The sequence below is a fragment of the Marmota marmota genome, unplaced genomic scaffold (assembly GCF_001458135.2).
Source record: "Marmota marmota marmota unplaced genomic scaffold, marMar, whole genome shotgun sequence".
In the NCBI taxonomy this organism is placed as follows: Eukaryota; Metazoa; Chordata; class Mammalia; order Rodentia; family Sciuridae; genus Marmota; species Marmota marmota.
In genome coordinates, this window is record NW_026000051.1 from 6,630,211 (window position 1) to 6,655,250 (window position 25,040).

At 34.8% G+C, this 25,040-nt stretch overlaps 1 long non-coding RNA gene across 1 annotated transcript; it reads left to right on the forward strand.

Moving 5' to 3' along the window:
• Positions 1-13: 13 nt before the first annotated feature.
• LOC125619650 lies at positions 14-21,977 on the forward strand. Its single transcript, XR_007351185.1, has 3 exons — positions 14-4,566; positions 14,741-14,785; positions 18,624-21,977. It is a non-coding gene; the product is annotated as an uncharacterized LOC125619650 (long non-coding RNA).
• The last annotated feature ends 3,063 nt before the right edge of the window (positions 21,978-25,040 follow it).

Genomic DNA, 25,040 nt, shown 5'->3' on the forward strand with positions numbered 1-25,040 from the left:
GACACAACTCCAGCCCCATCCCCAGTCCTTTTAATTTTTTTTTCTTGAGACCTACTCTCACTAAGTTGCTTAGGACCTTTCTAAATTGCTGAGGCTGGCATTGAACTTATAATCCTCCTGTCTTAGCCTGCCAAGTCTCTGGGAATACAGGTAGTGCCACTGTACCTGGCTTCTGGTTCACTTTAAAAATTTTTTTTTTTTTTAGACATTGATGGACTTTTATTTTATTAATTTATTTATATGCAGTGCTGATAATAGAACCCAAATGCCTCACACATGCTAGACAAGCACTGTACCACTCAACCACAACCCCAGCTCCCTAGTCACTTTTATATCTCACATTGAATAAAACTTGAGGGGCTGGGGTTGTGGCTCAGTGGCAGAGTGCTTGCCTTGTACATGTGAGGCACTGGGTTTGATTCTTAGCACCACATTAAAATAAACAAATAAATAAAATAAAGATATTGTGTCCATGTATAACTAAAAAAATATTTTAAAAAAGACCAATATAAAACTTGAATTGCAGTGGTTTGGGTGAAATATTCTATCTTGCATTTAATTAAAATATTTAAATTTCAAACTTGGAGATTATTTTAATGTTTCTATGATCTTGAAACCAGTTTTCCCTCCCTTTAGAAAAGCTAAGTTCTAATTTACTGTTTCTATGAGGCCTAACCCAAACTGTATAGCAGGGGCAAGATTGAGGAGACCTGATCTGAGTTCTGATCTTAGAGTGGTGATTAGAGGTGGGTTTAGTTGGAAAAGATAGCATGTGCAAAGGAATGGATGCTGAAGAACATACTGAATTCAGGGAGCCTCAGTGTAGTTCATTATGGATAGAGTGTACACTGTTGGTTGGGATGTGGTGAAAAGCAAGAAATAAAGTTGAAATGGTAGGCAGATTATGAAGGACACACACACACACACACACACACACAGTTATATCACCAGCCCTTTATCTTGAGACCTAGTCTCATTAAGTTGTTTAGGGTTTTGCTAAGTTGCTGAGGCTGGCATTGAATTTGCAATCCTCCTGTCTCAACTATAGTGTGTGTGTGTGTGTGTGTGTGTGTGTGTATATATATATATAACGTGTGTTTGAATAGAATTATAGAATTTATCTTTTAAGGGTCTCACCCTAACTCTCACTTGTGGACTGCTCAATTTCAAAATATACTGAGTAACTAGGATCCAGTGCTCATTTGTCCTATTCCCATCTTCGTCCAGTCAGATTAAATCAAAACGTTCCTTCTGGGTGTGATGGTGCATGCTTGTAATCCCAGTAATTTGGGGAGATTGAGATAGGAGGATGGACTCCCTGTTCCAAAATAAAACTTGAAAAGGGCTGAATGTAACTCAAGAAGTAGAGCATCCCTGGGTTCAATGCCCAGTACTGTGGTAATTAATAAATGAATACATATAAAACATTCCTTGAGTTAACACTGACTTCAATTTTTAAGATACATTATAAAGCATAGTTTAGCTATTGTTTCAGGCCTGAATTTGTTGATGGGCATGACCCATAGCCTTTATTTGTTTACATTTGGAAAAAGTTACTCAAAAGTTTTAACTGTTTCTCCTAGTAAAGTAGTTTTGTAGTTAAAAAAAAAAAAAAATCAGTGACTCTAATCTGTCACTGTAGCCAGTCACAGTCTAAGGAGTCATTGGTCTTTTTGTCAGATGCCTATTAGGAGAAGCTTGTCAATTGAACCTTGTCTTGTATTAAAGAGTGTTCCTTAACTTCAATGCATACATTGATCACTTACATATACTCACTAAATCATAGCAGATAAACATGATGGCTATTTTTAATCCCCATTTCAGGAGGTAGACTTAGGGTGGTTAATTAAACAGTGGCAAAAACACAGTGGCAAATCACAGTGTAACTTCAGATATCTTGTGTGTACACTGAATTCATGATATTTTAGGAATATATTTGTGTTTCTTGTTGGAAAGCAATTTAGGGTCCCAGCTAGAGACCATGGATTTGTGATAATATTTTCTAATATGTTTAATGTAGTGTATTCTGTGAAGCAGATGGCATTGGGGGGATATTTTATATGCTTATTGGGATTAGGTGTCTGCTTTCTACTGAATAACTGATACTTTTTGCCTTTGAGTTGAACCTACCTGAAGAAGTCCTTTTGGGATTATGTCTAGCAGTGGTTTGCATCCTTTTAGGAACAAACAAATAATTTTGCTAGCTAGATCTGGTTGCTGAAGTCTGGGTAGATTCTGCTTGGGAATGGTAACCAAATCTGCCCATTGCACTGATTTAGAAATGTGTGGTTTGTAGGTAGAATTATGTTGTTTTTTTATAAAAATCAGAGATATTCTTAGCTGATTGTCTCAGGATGAGATGGTGGAAATGTGGACATCAGTTACCGAGTTCCATAATTAGAACATTTTGTGACTCTTGAAGAAATTTATTTTGGGTAAATATAGAGAGACCTTTCCTCAGGGAGTAGCAAACATCTTGAATCATCACATCAAATAGTTTTAAAGCTGAAAATATAAAAACAGGTTTTAAGGATTAGAGCAGTTACTTAAGGTGACATTATTAGGGTTCCATTCAATGTCATGAATGGCTCAGTAGTTGCCCTTTTATGATGAACACTTTGTCCCCACAGTCACAGCATCAAATTGAATGGATCCCTAGGAATTAGTTAGCAGTAGCTCACCTATGTTGAGCTCTGTAAGTACTGTGCAAAGTCTTTTACATGCACTATCTCATTTAATCCTTTTAATACCCGTATGAGATAGCTGCTGTTGTCAATCCCAGTTTATAGGAAGGATAGGGTCAATCTGCCTTGGATCATATGGACGTGGGAGTGGAAGTCTCCAAAGAAAAATTAGGGTTTCATTAACAGAAGGAGGGAATGATTGCTAGGCAGATTAAAGCAATAGATGTCATTATTATCAATAATGAGCATTATTAGTATTTTTTTGTTTTTGTTTTTGAGTTACCTTCTCTTTATGATCAGTCTATTGCTTTGAGTTCAGAATGCTTCAGAAGGAACATTAAGCTTTGTCCTTTGTTGATATTTCTAATATAGATGTTTTATTTAGGGTTGGGGAGATAGCTCAGTTGGTAGGGTGCTTATCTTACATCCACAAGGGTTCAATCCCCAGCACCACAAAAAAATGAAAGAAAAAAAAATTACTATGACATAGATGTTTTATTTAATGTCTATAATCTGAGGCCCATAGTAGGCAGTGACTTGCCTCAGGTCATATAACTAAAAGTGGCTGGAGTTAATCTGTGGGGGGTGGTATCTGTCTTTCCCATTGTCCTTTCATGCCTTCCCGTGATATCACTCTGTTTTTAGGTCAGTTATGGATTAGGAGAATGTGTATTCTTTGTTTTAATTCTGGCAGGATATTGAGTATTCAGTGAATGTGTAAATGATGAGTTAGTTATTTCCTCATTGCCAGGTGCTGTGTCCGAATGTTTATCCTTCCCAAACTTGAATACATAATTTGAAATTCTTTTTTTTTAAAAATTTTGGTTGTAGATGGACACAATGCCTTTATTTTATTTGTTTATTTTTATGTGGTACTGAGGATTGAACCCAGTGTCTCACACATGCTAGGAAGCACTCTACCACTGAGCTGCAACCCCAGTTCCCCCTTTTTTTTTTTTAAGTGCTGAGATTGAATTCGATCATGTGCTCTACTATTGAGGTACATCTCCAGTTCCTGAATAAATCAATAGATGATAGGCACCATATTTTCATTTTGTACTGAGCCAGCTTTTCAAATTATAAAGGCAGGACCTGGGACAGGGATCCTGCATGACGTCATTAACCCAATCTAGTTTATAGTATTTTGTTATAGCAGCCTGAGTGGACTAAGATACCTGGAATCTCTCCAGGGATCTTCAAATTTCCATTATTTGTATGTAGAGAGACTTTAAAATGGCTCTGAGATGAGCTTTCCCAGGCTTCTCAGCTGTTCTCAGCAGCTTTAGAACTTTGGAGTTTCACATTCAGTCTCCTTTTTCAGGCCTTCCATATGCTGTTCAGGCTGCCTCATTCTTTGCCACTCAGATATACCTCTAGCTTAAACAGTGCACTTACTATAGAAGAATTGCTTCCGTGTGTATATATGGGTCAAAATTTCAGCATCTGTGAAAATTTTAAATAAAATTATTTTGTTTGATATTTGTTAGAAGCTCTTATTTCTCTTTTTGGGAGAGAATTTTTTTTTTTTTTTTTTTTTTTTTTTTAAGTAGAACATTACAGGTCTGAAATGAAGTGTAATTTTCCTATGTGTTTTTATTCTAACAGACATTGGCATGCTTACTCATAATTACTTGTGCTACTGCTTATTGAGCTCCTACTGTGTGATAAGTTGTGCTTAGCATTTTATATTGCTGTTTCCCTAATCCTCCTTGCAACTGTGTAGTAAGTGCTGTTTTCTCCATTCTGAATTTTCCCCCCACTTGGATAATAGTTCATATTTGAAGTTAGCTTACAATAATTCACGAATCATAATCTTTTTTTTCCTGTTCTTTCTCTTCAGGTTTCTGTCAGGATGAGTTGTCAGAGCTTGATCCAGGCACTAGTAAGTTCCAATTGTTACCCAATGTTTGTTGGTAAGGAAAGGATGTATGTGTATGCTTTTAAGTGTATAACTTAATATGTCATTGATAAACCTTCTATAGTTTGATTCTCAATTTGTAATTATGGGAATGCCATTCTGTTTTTCTAATGGTGACTTTTCTTTTCCATATATATATATATATATATATATATATATATATATATATATATATTTTAAAAATATTTATTATTTATTTTAGGTGTAGTTGGACACAACACAATGCTTTCTATGAAATGAATAGATCCTGGCTATCCATATATTGTTTGATAGCTAGGATCTATTCATTTCATAGAAAGTTGGTTTGCTTCAAGTTTCTACTTAACACTAATCTCCTTGTTCTGTTCCTCATCCTCCTATGTCACTGGCAAAAACAACAAAAATGTATGCATTCTTATGTGCACATCTCAACCATATATCACAACTCAACTCTTTTCTAAAATATTGACTAGTTTTGACAGTTTATTTCAAAGAAAGATTATTTGTCATTTAAAAATTTATAATTGATAACTTTGTACCAGTTTAATTTGTAAAGCATTTGCATCTACATTCTTCAGGTTAAGGTTTAAGAGTTACCATTTCAAGATCTAATTAAATGATGATCAAAGATAATCATTTGTGTTTTTCATGCTACCAAAATGTACCACACAGTATTTTGGTAGTTCTGGGATATGGTATATAATTGTTAGAAATAAACACAAGCAAATCCACTGTGTATGGATATTTTGCTATATGAGAAAAGGTTAAATGATGATTTAGAGTAAGACTTCATGAGATTGTCTAGAGTTATTTCTGGTGCTAGAACTTTTTAAAGGTAATGGGGTCATTTGTCACCAGTCTGCTCTTAAGGTAAGTGATAAAGTGGACCTTATACCATCCTGGCTATACCAGCTCTGAGAGTATATGGACTTTTCATATTTTCCCATGTACCTTTGTAGTATAAATATCCATGTTTGTTCAACTATTCTGAAACAAAATAAGTCCTGTGGTACGTATCAAACAACAGGAAACAAAATTTATCTTTTTGGAAGTCATAAAGTTCAGAATCCTTATTTTTTTTTATTTTTTTGGTGAGGGGGCAGTACTGGGGATTGAACCTAGTGAACCTTCACACATGCTATGTAAGCATTTTACAACTGAGTTACATTCCAAGCCCCTTTACATTTATTTTGAGATAGGATCTTGATAAGTTGCCTAGGCTGGCCTTGAATTTGTGTTCTTTCTGCCTCAGCCTGCCAAGAAGCTGGAAAATATAGGCATGTGTCATGGTGCCTAGCTCAGTATTAGTTCTGTAATAGGTCATATATCCCCAGTATACCAGTAACTGTGGGTAAATACATTACTTTCTTTCTGTCCTTCTTCTTTTGAATAGCCTTAATAGGAGGAGGAAAAGGTAAATTCAGTTATTTTCTTGAGTCGTTGTCCTTTCCTAGAATTTTTGAGTGCTAGGAAGGATGTTGAGATACTATGTAATATTTCAGAAAATCATATAAAACATACTAAATAAACTGAAAATTCATTTTATTAAACATTGTGTGTTCTCTTTGCTTCAGGCCCCATTCTAGGCTCAAGGGTTGTACAAATGATGAGCTCCTGCCCTCACCTTTTGACAGTCTTATGAAATATTTGAGAAGAGACTTTTCAAACCTTGAATTTAGGACATAGTACCCAAATTTATTTTCATTTTATGCACCTAAGAGCAACGGAAAGTAGCTCCTGCTATTTTCTGAGAAAAACCCTTGATCTCATAAAGATTATTGTTGAATTATTCTGCTTTCTGAGCCCAAGAATTTTTTTTTGGTTCATTTAACATTTCTGTTTACAATTCCCAGCTAAATATGCTGATTTATAGACCTCTCCATTCCATGAGAAAGATATAATTTTATATATCAATTTAGAATGAAAGTCACCAAAAGTATCACTTTAAAAAAGTACTTCGTGTATGTGGGTGGTATTCTCAGTAATTCTTAAGTTTTTATCTTGGTGAAATTAGTATTTTTATTCTTTCTCTTTGAAGAAATACATAAAGATCTCATTAACAATAAATAGGCAAAAATAAAATTTTATTGTCTTGGGGTACAATTAGGCATGCATTTTTTACGGGGGTGGGGGGTACCAGGGATTGAACCCAGATGTGCTTAACCTCTGAGCCACATCCCCAGCCCTTTTTAATATTTATTTTAATATTTTATTTAGAGACCGGGTCTCATTGAGTTGCTTAGGGCCTCGCTAAATTGCTCAGGTTGGCTTTGATCTGGTGATCCTCTTGCCTCAGCCTCCTGAGCTGTTAAGATTACAGGCACGCGCCACTGTGCCTAACATGACATGCTTACCTTGTGAAGTTACAGGAAGCCTCAAAACTGAAATGGGCTGTGTATGTTGTATTAAATTGATTATGGTTTTAGATACTGCAAATTCTGTAGATTTGGACTGGAAAGGAATAACATTTGTTAATACCTCATGACTTTCGCACATTAGATTGAGAATAATAGGGATTTTTTGTTGTTGTTGTTGTATCTTTGGAATTTGGAGGCCTCATTTTCTACCCCCTTTCCAAATTCCTGGTAGGGAAGCCTGTTCACACTTGCCTATTTTGTAATAGGAAATATTTTTGCTGCTGATTTCCAGTTGTGCTTGGCAGTGGTTATACATGGAGATTTGGGATAACACGTTGTATGTGTTGAAACAAATACTAACTTGGTCCAATTCAAGTGTGTGTGTGTGTAATTTTTTTTTTTTAAACCTTTTCTGTAGTTGAGCAGATGGAAAGCTATGTTTGGAATATGGGCAGCTGTTCACACTCTGGCTGCTTTCCTACGATTCCTGGGCTTCCTGGAGTCCAATGTTATGGCACAGGTTCAGGCTAAGTTCATTTCTACAAGAAATGTCCCTATACCGTGTCCATTAGCATAAGCTAGGGACAAGGGCAGTCAAAGGTCAAGAGAAGTTCAAAACAGCATAACCTTTCTGTGCTTCTGTTTCCAAATAACCCCAGTCTGGCTTGCTCCCCCAGTTTTTTCCTCAGCCATCATGTTTACCGTGTAGTTGTAAAACTCAAGAGAACAAGGACTGACTTGATACAAGGGAAGTTAAAGAATAGAAGTCATTGTTACTTAAAACAGGAGAAATAATTGATTTATGTTTGGAGGCCAATTAAGCTATAAAACAGGAACAGTAAAGCGACCTGTGACTTCACAACAGCTCCTGTTCTGATTTCTGTTCCACAGACAAGGGGCTCCCCAATAAAGACTATCAGCTTTTTAGGCTAAATTATTAATTCCTTTCATGCCTCCCTCAGGGATTGTAAACAGCACATAATACAGGGAAACAATTGGTACTGTTCACTTATTGGGCAGATAGAGGGTCAAAGGGTAAATAGTTGGATTAGCAACAGCTGTCTTTCCAGTCTCTAGTCAAATTTTTGTTTTATTATATATATCAGCAAAATTATTCCCTAATTTTTTTACTTGTGTACAATGAAATCCATTTCTCTTGTTGCAATATCCTAAAATGATTACACAAAGAATAGACACGGGACAAAATTGAAAATTCTTATTTTAGTTCAGCTTCCAAAGTTAAAGATGAACATTCTTTTTGAAATGTGTTATGTTGTCTGATGTTCACAGGATACTATCCTCAGGAAAGCAACCACTTGAAGTTAGCTAGGATCTTTTTATCTGTTCTTTTGCCAACTGGTTGAGGACTTTAGTGCAGTTTAATTAAAGGAAAGAAATTGCCTTTGTAGAATAATATATGTTCTTTCTGGAAACACTAAAAGTAAAATGTAAGCATCCTTAATCCCACCACCTAGAGGTAACCAGTATTTCTCATCTGACAGTATGTCCTTCCAGTTTGTATCTGAGCTCATCTTTTTCATAATTAAGAATCATACTATAAATGCAGTTTTGTGTCCTGTTTGTTTTTCCACTTAGGAGACCATTGTCTGAAGTCTTGAAACATTTTTTTCACAAATATTTTTAATGGCAGGATAATTTTTCATTGAAACTGAATAGCTTTACCATGATGTACTTACCATTTTCCATTCTTGGGTATTTAAATTGTTTCTCCTTTTTCGGATATTATATGTAATGTCACAGTGAACAGTTTGTTTCAGAGTTTTTCACCTGCATTTCAAATGAGTACTTTAGCTTTTTGTATAAGCAAAAACTTTGGAATTAGGATCATGAACTATGGCTCAAGATTGCTTGGATTCAGTGTGGCTTTAATATTTATTAACTCTGCATTCTTGGTTATGTTATTTAATTTCTCTGTGTCTTGGTTTTTTTAATCTATAAAATGGGGACAGTAAAAGTTTATTTCTATTTTATTAGAGCTTTAGTATAGATTAAATGAAGTAATATATGTAAAGGGTTTGGAACAATTCTTGGCAAATGGTAAAGACTATTAAGCATATGCTATTCTAAGCTATGTAGTATAGTGTTGAAATTCTCAGTCTGTAGTAATGGGCTATTGTAACTGCATTTTATTCAGTTAAACTAGTCTGTATTCCAGTTATCGGCAGGTATAAATTACTGTTTCAAGTAAATAGTTCAGTCATAGGAACAGAGCCCATGCACTTTTAATCATTTTGGCGAAGGTTTTTCTTTAGTATCTGGTTAGTTGTTACAGGGTTTGGCTTCCAACTAGTGGCAGATAACCTTCCAAATGCCCATCTGCAAACCCATTTTATCTTTAGGAGATTAAAGAAGTTAACTCTCTACTTGGCTGGCTAGCTGGCTGGCTTATTTATTTATTCATCCATTCATTCTGGGGATTGAACCTAGGATGCTTTACCACTGAGCTACATCCTCAGCTCTTTTTTATTTTGAGACAGGGTCTTGCTAAGTTGCTGAGGCTGGTCTTGAACTTTCAGTCCTCCTGCTTTAGCCTCCCAATTCACTGACACAGGCATGGATCACTGCATATTTAAAAGAAGTACTCAGATTATGTATTTTCTCTTTGGTTAATAGCAAAGTGTAATAAAAAGTATGCTGAGGAAAGGATTTGTACAATTAAAAATCTGTTACCATTTTAAAAACACTATATATTTGGGATTCTTGATGATCCAGACTTTAAAAAGCAAAATATATTCTAATAAAGAACCTAGATAAATAAGCCTTTTGAAAGACATGTGGGGGGCTGGGGATGTGGCTCAAGCGGTAGCACGCTTGCCTGGCATGCGTGCAGCCCGGGTTCGATCCTCAGCACCACATATAAACAAAGATGTTGTGTCCACCGAAAACTAAAAAATAAATATTAAAATTCTCTCTCTCTCTCTCTCTCTCTCTCTCTCTCTCTCTCTCTCTCCCCCTCTCCCTCTCCCTCTCTTTAAAAAAAAAAAAAAAAAAGAAAGACATGTGGGGATGTAGCTTAGTGATAGAGTGATTGCCTAGCATGTGTGAGGCCCTGGGTTCAATCCCCAGCACTGCCAAAGAAAAAAGAGACTTGAAAGTTTAATCATTGCCCTTTTTTGCTGTACCAAGCAAGGATGGTGATAGTGGAATAAATGAGTAAAATTAAAAAAACAAAACAAAACAACAACAAAACAGGCTCATATTAAGATAGCCTGTCACCACCAACTTGCTCACTTTGCATTCAACTGTCAAGTATGTTGGGATCCCAAGGAGATTCTTTTGTATCCATACATTCAAGTATAGTGTACCCATAGGTACTAGCTAGAATTCCTGAATTCTGTCCCATGTCCTATTGGGTGTATTCATAGTTATCAAACTGCTACAATTTTTGGCTTCAGCAAGTAGTTCATGTAGGTTCAAGTATTGTTGTAGAGAATGAACTTAAGACTGAATGTTAGATATCAAAGAGGGAAAGGGAATTACCATTTATTGGGTAGAATTTATGTGCCAGGTACTTAGGATATGTTCAGTAGTTGTGAGAAGGGTTAATACCTAAGAAGCTATCTAATTTCAGGTTCAGTTTTTTAGTACCTGTCCATTTAACACAGTTACTGTTATTTTTTCCCTCCCTAATTTGTATGCCAAACTGCTGTTCGTACCCTCAAGGGACTGGTTAAGTCAGGAAGGACAACACAAAAGTTGATATGGCTTTTGTTACAGAGTAGTAAAAGTATTACACATATAATACTTAACATGAGTTTCTTCATTAAGCGCTCATAAAACCTGTTTAAAAAGACACTATCCTGGGCTGAGGTTGTGACTCAGTGGTGGAGCACTTAACTAGCAAGTGTGAGGCACTGGGTTTGAGTCTCAGTACCACATATAAATAAATAAAAGGTATTGTGTCCATCTACAACTAAAAATATTTAAAAAGAAAAAGAAAAAAGACACTATATTACCAGATGAGAGTTGTGAGGCCTAAACAGGTTTTTAAATGTCTGTAGTTCTCTTGTTGATTGTGACAAATCTCAGATGCCAATGGTGGAAGACTTTAAGGCAGTATAATGATTTCTAATATATATAGTGGGGCTTTTTTATTTTTTAAAAACTAGTATTTTATTTATTTTTATGTGGTGCTGAGGTTCGAACCCAGTGCCTTGCATGTTCTGGGCGAGTACTCTACAGCTAAGCCACAACCCCAGCCCCATATAGTGGGGCTTTTATGTACAGAAGAATAATTCAGGTTATTTTATTTTCAAAGTAATATTTGAGTCAGACATGGTGGCATAAGCCTGTAATCTCAGTGACTTGGGAGACTGAGGCAAGAGAATCTCAAGTTCTAAGCCAGCCTCAGCAACTTAGGCTCTGTCTCCAAAAATGAAAAAGTCTGGGTCTGTAGCTCATTGGTTAAGCACCCCTTGGTTTAATCCCTAGTGCCCCCCAAAAAGTATCATTTAGGCATCTTTTGCATATATTAGGATGATTTTGGATATGAAGTGGAATAATTCACTATGCAGTAGATCCCAAAGAAATATCTTTTGTGGCTCAGGTACAGTATTATTTCATCAGTTATCAGACAGATTCTTTCCTGAAGATAAATTCACAAATATGCCTTATTTCTCCTCTTTCTGTCTCCCTTTCTCCATAGCATTCATAACAGTTCAGTAGCCTGGTTCTAAAACTTCACCTGAATCTGGTGCATTGTTGCTAGATCAAGTCTCCCGAATGTGTCCTTTGCTGGGGAGTTCCCGTCTGATAAGGATTCTTTTGAACAGGGTGGGGGCAGTATGAGACCCAGAGCTTGAGCTGAACTCTCATCCCCTTAACCTCTGCCCCTATTTCAGAGTTTATACTGACTTGGTAGAGACTCTGTATGGAGCCAGGAGTTCAGCACTTGTTTACAATTGATGGAAAGATAGTTGTATTCAGAGGCCGTTGTTGGGTCCTTGGATAGTCATGGATGTCTGCCACTATCTCTGGTGGGTGCAGGGAATGCTTGAACATCTAAGACTGGAGATTTGTAATGGATGACTAAGAAGGAATGAAAAGAAACTCTGATGCTAGATAGGTTGTAGCAGTTGTTTTTTCTGTGGGAGCAGAAAAGAGAGAGAGATCAGAGAGTCTTATAAACCTTTATTTCATAAACAAAAAAGCTGAAATTGGTTGCTTAGATTGAAAATTTCTTGTGTTGGGCAAATATATCAGTAGTGGAAGGATACCCTAGATCAAAGCTACCCTTTCCCAAATTATGCATAGTTTTATAAATCAGCATTTTCTTAAAAAAATCTTATGGTGCTCTAAGTAAGCTGAGAGTACAGCAGCGTAGTCCTTATGAATTTTTTTCCCCCTTTAAGTTTCTGGGGGATCAAATTCATGGCCTCATTCATACCAGGCAAGTGCTCTACCACTGAGTTATACCTTAGCCCTCACAGGTTAGTCTTTACATGATTTTTCTGGGTACACTGTAGCTTCTGTACCTGAAGTAGTTTTGTAAATGAATATGAAAGAAAAGATAAGCTTCTTTCTTGGAAGATTGTTTATAGTCACTGTGAACCAAAATTGAACATACTTTTTGGTAAACATAGGAAAAGATAAACTATAGAATATTAAGATTCAAAATGAGAATATGGTGTTATAACCTTTTCTTCTGTCAGCACAAAATTCAACATGCTGAGTATGGTCTGCCCTATAGATAGATTTTTGTCTCACTTGCAGGATGTTTATTTTTAGTTTTTATTTATTTTTAGATTTTTATTTTAGTTGTTGGAAGCAATACCTTTATTTTATTTATTTATGTGGTGCTGAAGATTGAACCCAATGCCTTACACGTGCAAGGCAAGCGCATTACCACTGAGCTTAATAGTTAGCATATCCTCTTCCAGACTAAAACTTGTCCTCCATGCTATTTAATTACTCCCCTATTAAACTATCACACATCCCCAGCCCAGGATATTTAAATGAAAGCATGTTAGTTGTCAAAACTTGCAGGGATTTTATAAAAATTTAGATTTCTGGTTTTCTTGATATATTGAAGATCTAATATTGAGCTTGGATTTCTATGTGGAATCCATTGCTGAAACAGAGTGGTGTAATGTCTGTCCTCTTTAGATAAGCATGCACTCTCAGGTTTGTCACAGACCCATGTGGCATCCTGAAGTTTCCTGCTAGTTGTCCACAGACATTTAAGTTTATAACACCTATGTTAAAGAATGAAAAATTTTAGGGCTGATGAGAGTTTAGGAAAATGGAAACTCTAAATGGAAACTCTTATAAGTGTAATCTAATAATATCTATCAAACTGATATTGTGTATGTTACTTTTGCAGTTAACAGTTTAAAATTTTTTTTTTTTTTTTAGAGAATTTTTTAATATTTATTTTTTAGTTTTCGGCGGACACAGCATCTTTGTATGTGGTGCTGAGGATCGAACCCGGCCGCACGCATGCCAGGCAAGCGCGCTACTGCTTGAGCCACATCCCCAGCCCCAACAGTTTAAAATTTAAAAATAAAAAATTTAAAATTACAAATTTAGGAGTTTATTCTAGAAATTAATCCTAAAGAAATGGTAGTTATATTCAACAGATATTTCTTTCAGCATTTATAGTAGTAAAAATATTTGAAAACAACTCAAAAATTAAATAGGGGAGTAATTAAATAGTGTGGAGGACAAGTTTTAGTCTGGAAGAGGATATGCTGAACTGTTAACAGTGGTATCTTTAGAAAAATGGGATTACAGGGAAACTCACTATCTTTGTGATTTCATTTTTAAAAAAGAATTATTAAGAAAAAATACATATTTTTAAAAAACCATTAATTCTCATTTCATGTGCCAAGTTTTCAAGGTACTTCTCTCTGCCAAATTGAGCCACTCAGGCTCTAGCTTCTTACTTAGAGTGCAGGTTTTATATTCAGGGTTATCTTTTTTTTCTTGTACTGAGGATTGAACCCAGGAGTGCTTTACTATTGAGCCACATCCTCAGCCTTTTCTATTTTTTATTTTGAGACAGGGTCACACTAAGTTGCTTAGGGCCTTGCTAAATTGCCGAGGCTGGCTTTGAACTCTCAATCCTCTTGTCTCAGTCTCCATTGCCTCAGTCTCCAGAGTCAAGGATTACAGGCATGTGCCACCACACCCAGCACAGAGTTCTGTTATGAAGTTGCTCTAAGGAATGGATATCAGTGCCCTCAAGTAGCAGAAAGTATCTTGAAATCCAAGAACAGAGTGTAAGCCTAGAGTAGCATTTTAGGCTTCTTTTTGTAGCTCTACCTCTTCCACTTACCAATCAAGCCATCAGATTTGCCAAGCCAGGAGGATTGAGATAGTACTGTCAAGAATGAAGGGGGCTTCTCAGTAACTTCTTGAATTTGGCTGTCCTGACAGTTACAGGGTTAATTGCTGAATTAATTGCTCTACTGGATTGTGACCCCACTGGAACACCTGGTGTGTGGGACAGTGGGAAAACATGAGTGAAAGTTTGCATCCTGGTATAACTGCTTCTTTGCTGAGTAACCATAGCAACCTCTATTTTTTCATCCCTAAAACAGTAATAATCTCTGTTAGGGGTTGTTTTAAAAAACAAATAAGATAATATATATGAATTACCCAGCATTTAGCTGCTATAGTCATCCCTGCATCTTTTTTCTTCACTTAAATAGAGAACAGAAATTTGTAGCTTTTTTTTAACATTTAATGATCATTTACTGTATGCTTACATTATTAAAACATCTCATTTACCCTTCCTGGCAGCTCTGTGAGGTTATTCTCTTGTTCTCTCCATTTTACAGATGAGGAAACTGACAGTTTAACACTTGGCCAAGGTCACACAGCTGGTAAGTGGCAGAGCTGAACTCTGTGTGATCCCAAAGCCTGGGTCCTTTTTATCTTTTTTTTTTTTTAAAGTTGAGGTATAGATTTACAAACAATGAAACACAGATCTAAAGTATAAAATTAAATCATTTTTCACAAATGTGTGTACCTTGTAATCGACATTCGATCGAGGTAAGAACATTTACACCCCTTCAGAAAATTCCATTATGTTTTTTCCAACTCTCTATCCCAAAAAGTAAAAACTTCTGATTTTTGTCATGTTAGATTGGTTTTGCCTGTTCTAAAATGTTACATGCATAGAATCAAACAACACTTGCTCTTTTGTGCTTTTATTTTTGAGACTTAATCCGTGATGCAGGGGTATTAATAGTTTTTTTTTTTTTAAACTGTTGTGTGGTATTCCATTGACTGTGTCACAATTTATCTGTTCATCTGTTTATATCTGGGCTGTTTCTAGTTTTCACCTACTACAAATAAATTGGTTATAAAATTTTTGTACAAGATTTTTATGGATGTATATTTTTATTTCTCTTAGACATACTTTAGGGATTGTTTGGTTACATGGTAGGTGTTTTTTTTTGTTTTTTTTTTTTTTTTCTTGTTTTGGGGATTGAATCCAGGAGTGCTTTGACACTACCACCCTCAGCCCTTTTTATTTTAAGACAGAGTCTTGGTAAATTGCTTAGTGCCTCGCTAAATTAATGAGGCTAACTTCAAACTTGGTGATTCTTCTGTTTTATCCTCTGGAGTGCACCTAGTTTTATGTAAACCTTTTTGTGAAATTGTCAAACAGTTTTCCAAAATGTTTACATATTTTACAATTCCAATAGTATATGAGTTCCAGTTGCAGATATTTGCAAGCATCTGGTGTTGTTAGTCTTTTTAATTTTAGTAATTTTAGTGAGCATTTTTATAAATGGATTGATGTGGTTTTAATTTTCATTTCCTCAGTGATTAATTGTGTTGGTCACTTTTTAATGTATTTACTGGTTATTCATATATTATCTTTTTGGTGTCTTTTCAAGTTTTTGACCATTAAAAAATTGTGTTTTTTAAAATTCATTTATTGAGTTCTAGGTGTTTTTATTCTGGATACAAGTCCATCATCAAAGATGTGTATTTTGAATATTTTCTATTAATCTGTGGCTTTCCTTTTAACATGTTTTATAGTGAGCTGAACAGTTAGGGTTTTATGAAATCCAGCTTATGATTAATGTTTTCTGTGTCTTTCCTAAGAAATCTTGGCCTAACCTGAGGTTGCAAAGATATTCTATGTTTCTTCCAGAAATTTTATGGTTTTATTGTTTACACTAATCTATCTTAATTTTTTTTGTGTCTTTTTTTTTTTTTTAAAGAATTTTTTTTTTTTTAATATTTATTTTTTAGATATCGGCGGACACAACATCTTTGTATGTGGTGCTGAGGATCGAACCCGGGCCGCACGCATGCCAGGCAAGCGCGCTACTGCTTGAGCCACATCCCAGCCCCTTTTTTGTGTCTTATTAAATAGAAATCAAAATCTTGGGGCTGGGGTTGTGGCTCAGTGGTAGAGCGCTTGCCTAGCACTTGTTGAGGCACTGTGTTCAATCCTCAGCACCACATAAAAATGAAATAAAAATATTGTGTCCACCTACAACTAAAAAATAAATATTAAAAAAAATCAAAATCTTTTTTATGTGAATAAAAATAAAGACTGTCTTAATATTTTGATGCTTTTGTTGAAAATAATTTGAGTCTACTTAAATAGACGTCATATCTCTTTCATTAATCTTTTTATCTTCTTACAAATACCATTTTGAGTTGCTGGCTTCTTTATAATCTTGAAATCAGATAGTGTTAGTCTTCTAACTCCATTCTCGTTTTCAAAGCATCTTGATCAGCTTTTCTTCTTTTTGTTCTTTTTCTTTTGTTTCCATATAAGTTTAGAATCAGCTTATCATTTTTTTTTTTTAAACACAAAACAGCTTGCTAAGTTTTTGATTGAATAACATTGACTCTATCCATTTGGGTAAGAATTTTCATCTTAATAGCAGTGAGTTTTTCCTCTATTTTTCCACTTATTTAGGTCGTCTTTATTTTTTCTCACTAATGTTTTAAAAAGTTTAGTGTTGAGATCTTGTATATCTTCCTTTAAACTTATCCCTATTTTGTTTTTTAATACTACAATAAATCATATTGTTTTTAAAATTTATTTTCCAACTGTTTTTTTCTAGTGTATAGAAATGCTATTGGTTTTTGTGTGTTGAGTTTATATCCTATGACATTGTTAAATTTGTTTACTAGTTCTTCTAACTTTTAAGAAATAAACTCATTGGGACTTGTATATCTTGCGATGTGTACTTCTGTGAATAAAGACAGTTTTATGTCTTCCTTTTTGATGTTTATGACTTTTATTTTTCCTAATTTATTGCATTGGCTAAAATTTCCAATACAGTGGTTGATAGAAGTGATGAGAATGACATTCTTGCCTTGTTCTTAATCTTGAGGGGAAAGAATTCAGTTTCACTATTAAGTATGATGTTAACTCTATAGGGTTTTCTTTTATTTTTAAAACTGTGGTAAAATACACATAACATTTATACCATGTTAACTATTTTCAAGTGTGCAGTTCTGTGGCATTGAATACATTCATATAAATTGTGCAGTCATCACCAGTGTCCATACACAGAATTCTTCTCATTTTGCAAAACTGTAACTTGGTACCCATTAATAGTAAATACCTGGGCTGGGGGTTTAGCTCAGTGGTAGGGCATTTCCTAGCACGCGTGAGATACTGGGTTCGATCCTCGGTACCACATAAAAATAAATAAAATAAAGGTATTGTGTTCATCTACAACTAAAAAGAATTGTAAATACCCATTCCCCTCAGGTTTGTCAAATGTACAAATAAAAATAAATGTCCATATATGTGAGGGCTTTTGCCTAGGCTCCCTAACTCATTGTCTTATATGTCTGTCATTATGTCAGAACCACTGTTTTGATTACTGAAGCTTTGTAGCAAGTTTTTGTTTTCTGCCTCTATGAATTTGACTATTCTGGGTATCCCATATAAATACAGTCATGTAGTATTTGTCCTTTGTGCTTACTTCAGTTAGCATAATGTCTTCAAGGTTTATCAATATTGTATATCAGTATTGTTAGAATTTAATTTTTAAGGCTGAATAATAATATCATCTATATATACCCCATTTTGTTTATTCATTCACCCATCATTGATGGACACTTTGTGTTTCTTCCAACTTTTGGCTGCTATGAATAATCCTGCTCTGAACATGGGTTTACATGGATGTAACTCTTTGAGTCCTTACTGTAAATTCTTTTGGGTCTAGACCCAGAAGTAGACTTGCTGGACCATGTAGTAATTCTGTTTTCAATTTTTGAGAAGTGCTATACTGTTTACCTGCTAGCTTTACCATTTTTATATTCCTACCAGTAGTGCCCAAGTATATTAGTTTCTCCACATCCTTATCAATACTTTCTGTGTTTTTGATGTACATTTTAAAAAAAAATATTTATTTTTTTGTTTTAGGTGGACACAATATCTTTATTTATTTTTATGTGGTGCTGAGGATCGAACCCAGTACCCCGCGCATGCCAGGGCAGCGCGATACCACTTGAGCCACATCCCCAGCCCCTTGATGTACATTTTAATGATTAATGATGTTGATCTTTTCATGTGCTTATTGGCCATTTGTATATCTTGTTTGGAGAAATGTCAGTCTATTTTTTTGTCTGTTTTTAAAATTAGATTCCCTAGGGGGTGTTCTTTCAGTATTTCTGGTTATTAACCCCTTATCTATCAGATATATGATTTACAAATATTTTTTTCCCATCCTACAGGTTGTTGTTTTGCCTTGTTGGTTATGTTTGATCCACAGGAGTTTAAATTTTTTCTTGTTTTGTTTGTTTTTGGTGTTGGAGATCAAACTCAGGGCCTCCTGAATGTTAAGCAACATATTCTACTACTGATCCTAGCCCTGGAGTGTTTTTGTTTGATGTACAATTATTTTTTTTCTTTTGCTACCTGTGCTTTTTGTATCATAGCCAAGAAACCATTGCCAAATCCAATGCCATGGAACTTTTTTTTTTTTTTTTAAGTTTTATAGTTTGGGCTTTTGAATTTTAAGTCTTTGATGTGGAACTAATTTTAGCTTGTGGTATAAGGTAAGGTTCAACTTCATTCTTTTACATGGAATATAGTTTTCCTAGATTTATATGTTAGGAAGATTGTTCTTTCCTCATTGAATAAGGAAACATTGTCAAAATTCATTTGGCCTGGCTCAGCATGTGCAAGGCTGTGGGTTAAAACTCCCAGCAATCCCCAGCCCTCAACCCCTTGCCCAATCATTTGTCCATATATATGAGTGTTTCTTCCCTGGCTCTCTGTTCCATTGACTTTATGTCAGTATTACATGTATCAATTACTGTAGCTTTGTAAATAAGTTTTTTTTTTTTTTTTTTAAATGCTCTTCCCCACACCCCCCCATACTGGGGATTGAATCAGGGGCCTCATACATGCCAGGCAAGTGCTCTGATATTGAGCTACACCTGTATCCAGTTGTAGATGCTCTTTATCAGCTTGAGAGCTTTTATCATGAATATTTATAAAACTTTTCAACTTTTGATATTCCTGCATCTTGATATTTAGATTGTTAATGTGAATTATACTAATTGAATTTTGAAAGTTGAACCAGCTTTATTTATAATCATCTAGTCGTGCTATATTATAATTTTCATATCTTACTGAATTCAATTTAATAGTGTTTTATTATGGATTTTTATGATCATGTTCCTAAAAGCCAATGCCTATGTCTTAACCTCACCGCCACACTGTCTCCAAGATTTTTCTTTGACTTGTTATTTTAGGTACATTTCCTCTTGTCTAAATCTGCATTAGTTTTTTTTGTATAATCTTAAATCACCCAAGTGTATTTCTAGATAGGTGTAAGCTTTCCTTCTACTTTAAATTTGAAGTCCCATCCCGTCGTTTGTTCTGTAAGCAAAAAGATGAGAAGTTGGTGCATTGGTGTGTATTCCCACTTAGAATCCACTAGGTGGCAACAGGGCCTAACTGAAGAGCAAAGAGTGAGGACTTGGACTGAAAAAGAGCAGAAGACAATATTTGGAAAACTCAAAATTAAGCAGAACAAAAAACAAAATTTTCTATAAAGTAGTACTTCTAGCCTTCAAAATTTGAGAGAATGAAGTTATACCTTTATTTCATTCTAAGAGCATGTAAAAATACATGGGAATCCATTTTGGCATCTTTTTTCCTTTGCCTCTCAAATGTCAAAATCTTGGCTTACTCAGTAGATATCTAGTCACTTTTCTCTGAATATTTGAGTAAGGAAGAAGCAAAATGGAAGGGTAAGGTGATAGAACAGAGAAGGACATGTTTTTTCCAAGAGTCATTTACTGAGTGTGGCACACATCTTTAATCCTATCTACCCTGGAGGCTGAGGCAGGAGGATTACAGGAGACTGCAGGAGGAGGCATTAATGGCCCCATCATGTTCTCTGGATCTTAGCCTCCATTCTTTTGGAGTCCATTTATGAATGTCTAGTCTCAGATTTGGAATTTTCTTATAAAAATGGAAGTGTGAGAACAAAGATTTTCCTGGGTAAAGAATTAAGATAATGGTGGAGGAAGAAGATGTGAGGTTCCAGGAAGCTATGGGTAGGATTTATGGGGCTGTGACAAGTAAAAGAAAGGGGTAACATGAGTTTATAATGCTAATCTGAGGTAATTAAGAAGAGGAAAGACAACTAGACTGAAAGCAGTGTGAGCTGGCAAGGTAGGCCAGTTTGTTTAGTATGACATTGAGGCCTGCTGTTTTTTTAGTATGACAGTGATGCTGACTTTGGCATATTAATGATCTTATTACCCACTTAACTGGCATGGTTCTGATTTGTAACTGAAAATAACTCATTGGTAATAAACTATTATCTACAAATACATTTGTAGTAACAATGATGTATGTAATTTGGCAACTGAAGTTCATATATGAAGTTCATATTTGAAACATGACATATACCTGTCACCATCTAGTTACTGGAAAATTATAAAATAAGGAAAGTGTTGATGCAATCCCTTTCATCATACACAACATGTATCAAAGTAAATTGAAAATGCTGCTGCTGAATGAATATAAGTGAAGATTATAAAATCTTAGTAAATATGTGGTATATATAAATCTATTTTCTCTTATTCTTTCCTAGCAATTGAAAACTACCACTAATTCCCTCTATAGTGATAGTGGAGTTCTGAGAACTGTAATATTTCTCATTGATTTTATGTGTGTATTCACAAAAGGATCTTTGCAACTTGCTACCCATTTTGTGGCAGCCAGGTTTAGTAGAAACACCAGAGTGTTTTGTTAGCTGAGTGTGGCACACACCTTTAATCCTAGCTACCCTGGAGGCTGAGACAGGAGGATTACAAGCTTGAGGCCAGCCTGGGAAACTTAGTGAGACCCTCTCTTAAAACAAAACAAAACAAAACAAAACAAAACAAAACAAAATAAAAGTAAAAAGGGCTGGGGACATAGCTCAGTGGTAAAGTGCCCCCTGGGTTCAATTACAAGTACCAAGAAAAAAAGAAAAAAGGACGTTTTATTGATGATTCAATAGAGAAATTATTAAGAAAGAACAAAATGGAAGTTCTGAAGTTGAAACATAAATGAGAAACTAAGGAGGAACCAGCAGCAGATTTGAATTGACACAGGAAAGAATGGTTGAACTTGTAGTAGATTTGTCAATCCAGATTATCAAATATAAAGAACAGAGAAAAATGATTGATGAAAAAGAACAGATTTTATGTGAGATCTGTGTGATAACATCAAGTATATGTGTAATGAGAATCATAGGAGATAAATGAGAGAAAGAGGTAGAAACATATAAGAAGAAATAATGGCCCCTGAATTTGATGATAAACATTAATCTATAGATCCAAGAAACTTGACAAACTCTAAATAAGATAAGCTTCAAATTGTTGGAAGACAGCACAAACAGAAGACCTTGAATGTAGCAAGAAAAATTCATTCTGTATCAGAAACAGTGATAGAATTTGTGTTGACTTCTCATCCAAAATAATGGAAGCTGGCAGTGGGATAACATATTCAAGGTATGGAAAGAAAAATTTGTCAACCAAGAATTCTGTATGCAGCAAAACTATTCAAAAAAGAGCACAAACATTCTCATATAAAAAGACTGTTAGTGGACTTGCCTTAATTTCCTTAAAGGAAATTCTTCAGGATAAAAGGAAGTCATATCAGATTAACTCAAGTCCGTGAGAAGAAATGAGGAACACTAGAAATAGTAAATATGTGGTATATATAAATCTGTTTTCTCTTTTAATTTCAAAAGAAGATATAAAATTGTATAAAGCAAGGATTATAACACTGCCTTCTTGAGTTTATATCTTCTATGTGAGAATAATAGAAAGGGAGGGGGACAGGAGACATTGGAGAAAGTTTCTGTATTTCCTAGAATTAAGTTAGAAGTAGATTGTCATAGGTGAAAATGCATGTTGTGATGCCTAAAATAAATGACAAAACATGTAGTAAAGAAATCTCAAAGGGATTAAAATGGAATACTAAAAATATTTTGTACAAAAGGAAATAGTAAAGGAGAAAGAGAGGCTTAAAAATATTGGGACAAAGCCAGAAAAATGGCATATATAAGTCCTACATATCAATAATTATGTTAAATGTGAATGGATGAAGGCTGGGATTGTGGCTCAGTAGTAGAGTGCTTGCCTAGCATGTATGAGGCAACATCTTAAAAAAAAAAAAAGTGAATGGATACACTATTCAGTTAGCCTGGGTAGAAATCCAAATTTAGACTGTCAATAATAGACATACCTTATTTTCAAAGACATGATTGAAAGTGAAAAGGTGAGTAGAGTGAGATTGTGCAAAAAGTAACCACAGGAGAGCTGGAGTGACTTTATTAATATTAGAGTTTAAGATAAGAAACATTACTAGAGACGAACTTTTCATAATGACAAGAGTCCACCAAAATACACAAAGCAAAAACTGATAGAAATTAAAGGAGAAATAGCCAATTTAACAATAATATTTGAAAATTTCACTGTCCCACTCTTAATAATGATACAATAATTACACAGAAAATTAACAGAAATATAAAATACTTCATCAGCACTATCAAACAATTTGACACTTGTGTTGAGTACTATATGCAGAATACATGTTCAGGTTACATGGGACAGTCTTTAAGAATGTTCTGACAGGCTGAGGACATAGCTCAGTGGTAGTGAACTTGCCTACCATGCTCAAGGACTTGGGTATGATCTCTAGCACGGCCACCCCCGCCCTCAGGAAAAAAAATAAAAGGCAAGGGGGAAAAAATGTAGGTCATAAAATAAGTCTTAATTATTTTCAGAGCAAAACCATACAGGGTGTATTCTGTGACCACAATGGAATTAGAGATTTTTAACAGAAATCTATGATATTCCCAGATATTGGAAATTAAATAGCACATTCACAACTTAGGATCAAAGCAGAAATTCCAAAGCAAAATTTAAAACACTTTTAATTAAATGAAAAGTCAACATATATGAAATGTAGCTAAAACTTTGCTTAGAAGATTGATGCCTCCCATACTGCTTTCATAATTTCCTGTAGTAGAAAGTAGTGAAATAGATGGCACAAAAACAATAGTTTAGAGAATGTTAACAAAACTAGAAGTTGTTTCTCTAAAAAGATCAAAGAAATTAACAACCCAACCCCCTACCTACACTGACCAAGACAGTAAAAAGGACAGATATAAAAATCAGGAGTAAAAGAGGTCACTACTGCCCCATAGAAATTTAAAAGGACTACAGTCAAGGGGATGTCATGAACAACTTTATTTTAACAAATTAGACAACATATGAAATGGACAAATTCCTAGAAAGAAAGATTATCAAAAGTGATGGAGGAGGAAAATAGAAAATAGGAACAGTCATAAAAATGAATTAAATTTTCTAGAAATGGAAGCCAAGTCCCAGGTGGATTCATTGATGAATTCTATCAAACATTTAAAAGAAGCAATAATAGTAACCTTTCACAAACTCATTAAGAAAATAGAAGAAAAGGGAACACTTTTCAGCTCATTTAATGAGTGTAACATATCCCTTATAAACTCAGGCAGAAAATGTTTAAGAAAATATTAGCAAACCAAATTCAGCAACATGAGAAATATATAATGGATTATATACCAAATATATATTGATTACTTGAAACTTATTTCAGGAGTGCAAGCTTGAATTAACACATAAAAATTAATGTAATATACCAATTGTCAACAGATGTTACCTTAAGATATAAGATATGGGATTGGCTCAGTGGAGTAATGCTTGCCTAGTATCCACAAGCCCCTGAGCTCCATCTCTAGCATTGCAAAGAGGAAACAAACTACCACCAACAAAAAACCCAAAACAAAACAAAAGGCAGGCAGGTGGTAAATATTTTAGACTTTTGGCCTATATAGTCTCTGTTGGAACTACTCAGCCCTGTTTGTTTACTACCATATGTAAAAAAAAAAAAAAAATCGATGTGGCCATATTCCAGAAAAACTGTATTTATGAAAATAAGATAGTTTGGGCTTGGAATGTGACTCAGTGTTAGAGCACTTGCCTAGCATATGTGAGGCCCTGGGTTCAGTCCCTAGTACCATAACAAGCAAACACTACCCCCATCCCTGAAAAAAAATCCATAATAGATAACTGGCCCACAGGTCATGGTTTGCTTTATTAATAAAGGTTAAAAAAATGTAATCATCTACATAGACAAACATTTGGCAAAATCCAACACTGGTGATTCATGATTAAACTTCTCAGCCAACTAGAAATAAAAGGCACCTTCTATCTGATAGAGTATCTACGAAAAGCGTACAACTAGCATATTTAATGACAGAATACTGAGTATTTTCTCCCTAAGACTGAGAATAAGGTGGGAAAAAATGGCAATTCCTACCAAGTCTTTGAACATCATACCGGAAGTTCTAGCTAGTGCAATAAGAGAGAAAAAGGGATCCGAATTGTAAAGAAATAATTAAAATTGTCTTTATTTGATGAATAATTCTATATATAATCCTAAAGAATCCACAAAAACAAAAATTGGGACTGATCAAGTCACAGGATACTAGATAAATACAAATATCAATGATATATTTATTTATATACTAGCAGCAATCCAAAAATAAATGTAATGAAACAATTCCATTCATGGTTGTATCCAAAGAATAAAATACTTAG